Here is a 7,532-nt window from a genome sequence, read left to right on the forward strand (position 1 = left end):
AGGATCATTCCCATGGAAAAGACAAGGCAGCCCCTCCATCCCAACAATCTTCTGGGCTGGGGAGCAGCAGGATCCCAGCTGGGACCTGCCAGGAATCCTCCTCTGGAGTCCCTGCTCTGCTCTTCCCTCTCTCCCGGGGTCTTTCCCACTGTCTTTCCTCCCAGTCCCACCGTGATCCCTCCTGCTGCTGTCTCAGTGACCCCGGGGACAAAATCAACTTTGTAAACGGGATGGGAGGGGAGCAAAGAAAGCGGAAGAGGCGAGAAAAGCAGTGATTAAGGACAGGAACTGCGGGGATACAAATTCCACCCGGCCACAGACTTCAAATAAACACCAGCGCTGCAGACGATGTGGAAAAAAGTGATCCTGGAAAAAACCAGACCTCCTTCAGCATTCCCGGTGTGAGGCCTCGTTACCTGTTGCTCATGTGAGCCTGGCAGGTGTGTGAAGAGCTGCAGGGGGAAGGAAAAGGGGAACGTGCAAAAAGGAGGAAGAAGAAGGGGAGGGAAGGGGGGGAGATGCAGCCTCAGGCTGCGGCAAAGGAATGGCCGAGCTTTTCCTGGGAGAGGGGACAGAGATTCCCTGTGGGCACATCCCTGCCTGCCCACCAGGATCCTGCCCAGAGCCTCGCCAAGGAGCCGCTCTGTGCCCTGGGGCTGCCCTGGGCACCGATCCCGGTGGCTGCAGATCCCTGAGGAGCTGCCGGGGCAGGCGAGCTCTGCACAGGCTCAGGAGAGGAAAACAACCCTGGAGAGAGGGAAAGCAGAGGGATGAAAGAGAGAAGCAGGGGGGGTGAGGCGCTTCAAAAAGCAGCCAGGCAGCAAGCTGAGCCCGGTGAGTGCTCCAAAGGACACGGCCGCGAGCTGCGGGTGCCCGAGCGGGGATGGCAGGGGCAGGACAGGAGAGCGGAGCGTCCCCTGGAGCTGCTGTGCTGGGGACGGGCAGGGCAGCTCCCGGCAGCTGTATTTACTGTATTTACTGTATTTACTGTATTTACTGTATTTACTGTATTTACTGTATTTACTGCTGCTGTTTGTTGTCGCCCTGGAAGCCTCCGTAATGTGAATTTTCTGTGTCACTGGCTGAGAGGATTCCAGGCAAGTTTTTGATAATGTGGGGTTTTTGTAAACCAGGGGAGGGGGGGGGGGGTGGGGGGTGGGGGGGGGTAAGAAGCCACAGGCTGGAAACTGCTGGGTCCAGAGATTTTAACTCCTCCGTCACCAAGTGAGTTTGGCTGGAGTTTGTGGTTTGCAGATTCCAGGGATTTGGGGCGGGTTTGGAGCCGTAAATGTGGCATTTCCACCACACTTCCCTTCCCTGAGCAGCCTCAGGCCATCCTCAATTCCCAGCATCAAGGAGTGAACCCCCCTTTCAGCAGCTCCTCCCATCCTCAGGGGTGCTCCTGCATCCCCCTCCCGTGTCCCTTCCCCATCCACTGCTCGGGATTTATTAAATCCCTCCGTGCCTCAGTTTCCCCTCCCGGAAAAGGGGCAGAAAGAAAGCGCCGACAAAAAGCAATTCCCAGCTCAAGCCATCGGTCTGGGGGTGGCCACAGGCAGTGCCAGGTTGCCCAGGCAGGTGCCCACCTGGCAGTGAGGGGCTGCATCCCCTCTGCCCGAGCCTTTTGCCACTTGAAAGCCAGACAAGGAAATTGCAGCGGGTTTGATCTCTCCATAAACAAACTGGGAATCCAAGTGTAATCTTCTGCTCCTTTGTTTTCGTGCAAACAGAGCAGCAGCATCTGTCCCCTCCCGGCTGTGCTGCCAGAGCCCTGAGCCCGCGCTGAAAGGCGGCTCCAGAATCCCTCCTTTCTTCCTTTCTTCCTTTTTTCCTCCCCTTTTTGTGCGGTTGGTGCTCGGGGTGATGGGTGCAGCACGGAGAGGAGCTGGGCACAGGAAGGAAAAGCTGTTTACACGGTGGAGGAGCTGGCAAAGCATCCTCAGACCTGGCTCTGCCTCCCAGGTGGCACCTCCGGCTTAACCTCTTCCTTCCTGTGACACAAAAGGGATCTCCGCCAGCCTTTGCCATCTCCTCCCGAAAGGCTGCCTCGGATTAACCCTTCGCTCGCTCACCCAGAGGAGAAACAGGGGCTTTCCTTCTTGGATGGTCCCTAATTTCCAAGTGCCTGTTGCTGTGACCCCAGGGCCTTTCATGGGACAAAGAATGAGCCTGGAACCCCAATGGTTGGACAAACATGGGATTTCCAGGCCTGAATTTCTGTGTTTTCAACTGGCTGTGCTCCGCTGGGGTCCCTCTGGCCACCTGGGTCCCTGTAGGGAAACTGAGGCGCCAAACTCCCTGGCATCAAGCAGCAGAACGCTGCTCAAGACCAGCTCCAGCTCCGCTTCCCCCGCACCTCGTGGGGTCTCCGAGCTCGCTCAGCCCCCTTGGAAGCTCCGGTCACTTCTGCTTTCCCAAGCCTCGGATTCCAGCTCTCCTCACCCGGGCAGGAGCCGCGTGAGCCCCTGAGTGACACTTGATTGACAGAGCCAATTAGCCAAACTCAGCCAGCTGCATTCAGCCCGCAGCGGGCTGGGGGAGGAGGGGGGAACCAGAGGGGAAGCCAGAATCCAATTCCTCTCCCATCAGGCGTGATTGCCGGGTTTGTTTTATTCTCAGCCTGGTGTTTTTTCCCGGAGCCGCTGCCTCTGGATGCCGTTCAGACGGGGCTCGGAGCCGCCCCTCGGGCTGCCAGGGGAGCTCGGGGGTGTTGGCATCACCTGGGCACGTTCCCGCAGCTCTGGGATTTCCCCAGGTGAAGCGGGGAACTCCTCGTGCCCTGACACGTCCCAGATGAAAGCGCGGTCCCTTCCTGGCAGCCGGGCACGGAGGATGGAGCAGGGTGGGGATGCTCAGGTGGGCGCAGAGGGAACCCCCGGGTGTGGCTCCCTGGGATTTGTTCCCTTCTGCGCGTCCGAGGAGCTGGGCCGGCAGGAGGGGAGCCGGGAACACGCTGAGGACAGGCTGTGCATGGCGTTCGTCTCTCCGGAGCTCTGCTTTTCTTCTCCCACGATGTTTCTTGACTCATTTCCTCAGCTCGCAGGCGGATATTTACGTAACCCCGCGGCTGCGGAGTTTGGGGGCTGCGGGTGGTGACACCTCGGGGCTCCCAGGGGTGGCAGGGTGCCCGCAGAGGTGGCAGCTCGCTGCCTGCTGCAGGGCACAGCAGTGCAGGGCGCAGTGGCAGTGCCAGCACACACAGCACGGACAGATGTCCACATGCCAGCCCAGCTGATGCAGGTGACAAATCCCCCGGTGCTCCAGGCCCAGGACCCAACCCCTTGCACGCCCAAGGTACTGAGGATATAAATCATCATGGATTTAAGTGCTGCTGTCTTCATCCGCCAGCACACGGGATTTTGTCACCTCCCTTGTGTGGGGACACTCCAGCAAGGCTGGGGCACCGCAGAGGAAGGAGTCTCCTCACTTTTGCTGAGGCTCTTGGGGTGGCCAAGGCCTGTCCGTGACCTGTCCCAGCCTTCTCCCTTCCCAGCTGTTTTTCCCAGCCCAGCCTGAAGCCTTTCTCCCTCAAAGCCCGCCTTGTGTTGCAATTCTGGGCGGCAAAGCCTCTTTGATGGGTGGAGAGCCGGCCCTCGCTGACCACCACCAGGCTCTGGACAGATCCCAAAGCTTTTCCAGCTTGTGACCACTGTTGAAAGGGTTCATTTCTTCCCCTAATGAGATGCAGCCCTGGCTGGGGGCACCACAGCATCTGCTCAGCATCGGAGCAGCCAGGCAGAACAATCTGGGCGAGGGACAGCGAGGAGCAGTTTCAGCTGGGCCAGGGGAGGTCACAGAGCCCTTCCCGCAGTGCTTCCCTGGCTCCTGCAAGAGGGATCCCATCCGAGGAACCTCCAGGAACAGCGGCACTCGGCTGGGGTGGGCGTGGGTGGGTGGAGGGAGCTGCAGAGAGCTCAGGGCTGGCACAGCCTGGGTGCGCTGGCTCGGGGGGAACATCCAGCTGTGTCACCCTGTCCCCATCCTGTCCCCATCCTGCAGAGCCACCACTGGCCCAGCCTCAGCCTCACCTGAGTGATGGACTGGGCAGAGGGGCACGTGCACAGCTGGCCTGGCCTGCAGACGGCTTCCTCCCCACCATCCTCTTCCTCCTGCTCTGCTGGCAGTGGCTTCCCGAGGGCAGGGAGCTGGCAGGAATTCCAGCAGGCCGGGCAGGAGCTGTGTGTGAGCCTCCAGCTGGGAGAGGCACATGGAAACGCACCGGGAGCTTCCCTGCAGCCAATTCGTGCCCCAGCTCAGTGCACATGAAAAAGTCATTCAAGGAGCCACTTGAAAACAGCCTCGCACTCCCCTGGGCACACTCGGGGTGTCAAATGATTCCCAATCATCCAAGAAAGTCTGATCGGCCTTGGATGGATGGAAAGAATCCGGCTGACTTAGTGAGCTTTGGATGCAGCCCGGAGTTATTAGGAAGTAGCTCTCAAAGCCTGCAGCAGGCAGCTGAGAGAAGTGAAACTCTACCCAGGTGTTAGAGATCCTTAAACTGGGAAGGAATTTTTCTTCCCCTTGGCTCTGGAACAACAACAACAGCACTTTTTTTTTTTTTTTTTTTTAATTTTCTTTTTTTTTTAATTTTTTTTTTTCCTTCCAGCCTATTTCAGAGCAGAGCAGAGCAGGCACTTTTCCTCCTCCTCACCCTCACTGGGGTTGTCTGGAGCCGCTTGAAGGCAGGAGTGGGGACTGTGCCAAGGGTTTGCCCCTCTGCCAGCGGATCTGCCACAGGCTGTGCCCTGGGGCAGTTCCACCGTGGAGCTGCAGGAAGCAGGAACGCAGAATTCACCCCACAGCCCGGCCTCTGCCAAGGGGACTGTGTGGAGAAGGAGGAAACTGGCAGCAGTCCTGGAAATTTAAAGCCCTTCCACAGCCCGGTGCTTTAAAATAAAAAGTATTTGTGATAAATTAATGAATTAATATTGCTCTGCCTCCCTGAGTCATCCCAGTCCCTCTCCCTCTCTGGGAATGGGATCCATGGAAGCCACCCCATGGATAAACACAGCTCAGGGCCTCGCTGCCCGAGAGCACGGGGAGTGTAATTCCCTTCATTCCCCTGCTCCAGGAGCCCGTCCCGGCGGGGCTGCGGCTGCCAGGGAGGTTCCTGCTCCGCTCGGCCCTGCTGGCTCGTGCAGGCCCTTCCCGGAACCCGCCCGGCTCGAGCCTTTCTGGGAATGAGCTCCCAGCGCTGTTGGTTTGGGGAGCCTGCCAGGATTGGGGGGGATTGGGGGGAACAGCGAGGGGCCCCTGCTTTGCTTAACCCCTTCCCTGCCGGCGCCAGCTTTGGGGGTTTCCACAGGGATGGGCCCAGCGGAGGGACCTCGCTCCTCGCTCCACGCCTGGCGCATCCATCCCGCTCTCCGTGCCCAGCGCTGTCCTCTGGAAAAAGAGAGGGAGAGGAGAAATCTCCAGCCGAGGCTGAGCCTCGCGAATCCCGGCCCATCCCTCACGGGTTAAGCGAGCCCAGGGCTGTGCTAAGGTCAACACAGGCTGCACCTGCCCACGGGCTCCTGTGCAGGCAGCACAATTGATGGCTTGTTCCTCGCTGGGTTTTGCCGTTGGAGCGCGGTGCCCAGGCCCCGGGCCAGCCTGCTGATCACATAAAATATTATTTGTGTTTAAAAATTCCAGTAATTGACTATGCACCGGTTTTTTCCGAGCCTTCTGCCAAGGGCAGTAAAAATCAAAATCCGTCCCAGGTTATTTTCATCATGCAAATTCCCATTTCTGTAAACAGGAGTGAGGTGCTGGGAGCCGGGGCCGGCGGCCGGGCCGGACGCCAGAGAGTGCCGGGCCTGGAGCACCGGGGAGGGACAGGGACAGGGACAGGGACAGGGAAAGAGACAGGGACAGGGAAAGGGATGGGGAAAGGGAAAGGGAAAGGGACAGGAGCAGGGACAGGAGTAGGAACAGGAGCAGGATCAGGGACATGAGCAGGGACAGGATCAGGGACAGGATCAGGGACATGAGCAGGAACAAGAGCAGGGACATGAGCAGGGACAGGAGCAGGGACAAGAATAGGGCCAGGAGCAGGGACAGGAGCAGGGACAGGAGTAGGGACAAGAATAGGGCCAGGAGCAGGGACAGGAGCAGCCCAGCAGTGCAATGTGCAGCTGCTGAGAGCTGCCCTTTGCTGTCCCACAGGGGCTTGGAGGTCCCCTGGTACCTCCTGGGTGTTCCATTCCTGTGTTTCCCATCCCTGCTGTCCCAGCTCGTCCGTCTGCGGGATCTTTCTCCTGGGGCTCAGCACATCCGTGCCCGCTGCTGCCTCCGAGCTGCTCAGCCCTTGGGATACACCAATCCCAGGGATCTGCCCAGTCCTTACCTCTCCTAGATCAGCCAGGCTGGGAGAAAGGGAGTGTCCCTGAGAGGGGAACTCGACGTTTCCTCATGGAAACCCCTTGCAGGCTCTCCAGAGATGGTGTGAGGGAGGCCTTGGCTGCCTCACAGGGAGCACCTGGAGCTCCCAGGCTGCTCCCAGGGTGGAGGGAAAGTGCTGGGCAGTCCCAGCTGGATCCCTCCGGCTTCTCACCTGCCCAATTCCAGCACCTTTGTGCACAGAAAGCCCTCGGGGCTGGCCCAGGATGCTCCAGTGATGCTTTGCAGCCATCCATGGGCACCACAGGAGACATCCCAAAGCAGGATTCCAGCCCCACACCCTCCTGGGAGCCTCTTTAGCCAAACTCAAGTGTTCCAGGGCAGGATTGGTGCTTTCCAGACTCTGAAAGTGACAGGTAGATGTGCAGGGAATCCCAGTTCTTTCCAATTTCTAGAGACTTTGAGGTTTTGAGGTCAGGATTAAGAAGTCTAGAAAGCATCACCAAAAACCCCAAACCTTCTGAAGTTGCATTAGAGATAATAACAAGCTCTGAGTGTGCCTCGGGGCATACACCAGCACCAGGCTGAGGCTGGGGCCGTCAGCTGGATGAATTATCCCATTCTCCCTCCTTATGAGAGCTCTTTGTACCCATTTTGGAAACTTGTGGGAACAGCTGAGGTTTGGGGTAGGACACGGGGCCACACAAGCCCCTGACCTAGTTGGAAATGGCATTTTTGAGTTCCTTTGGGCCTTTTGGGTTTGCACACATCAGCAGAGATGACATTTTCTCCTCTCTTTAAGGAGAGGGGCGGGAGCCCTCGCGAAGAATTCACATCTGTTTTGGAAACAAGTCAGCGCAGGAAAAGTGCCCACATGGAGCAGAAATGTGGTTTTGATTGTGCTGCACTCTCCAGAAAGGAGGGCTCACATTTTAAACTCTATTAGACAGAATAATAACAGCTCACAGCTCGTCTGCCTTTCATCTGGCCCTGCTTCCCCAGCGGCTCAGGGATGCACAGCCTCTCACTCCTGCTGACATCCAAACACCTCTGCTGCACCTTGGGACTGGGATCAGCAGCATCCACCCAAAAACCCCTTCCGGGATGCAGGGAGGATGGATTTCGGGATCCCAAAGGTTTCTTTTCCCTGCACACCTCAAGTCTGGCATCCAGGGAACAGTAAAATGTAGAAAGGGAGGAGATGG

At 58.2% G+C, this 7,532-nt stretch overlaps 1 long non-coding RNA gene across 1 annotated transcript; it reads left to right on the forward strand.

Moving 5' to 3' along the window:
• The first annotated feature begins 315 nt into the window (after positions 1–315).
• LOC148182566 (uncharacterized) lies at positions 316–4,925 on the forward strand. The gene is made up of 2 exons (XR_015774566.1): positions 316–440; positions 4,610–4,925. It is a non-coding gene; the product is annotated as an uncharacterized LOC148182566 (long non-coding RNA).
• Positions 4,926–7,532: the final 2,607 nt, after the last annotated feature.

Source organism: Pseudopodoces humilis, chromosome 26, assembly GCF_049639895.1.
Source record: "Pseudopodoces humilis isolate 2021_Gansu_Grassland_sample_001 chromosome 26, ASM4963989v1, whole genome shotgun sequence".
Taxonomy (NCBI): Eukaryota; Metazoa; Chordata; class Aves; order Passeriformes; family Paridae; genus Pseudopodoces; species Pseudopodoces humilis.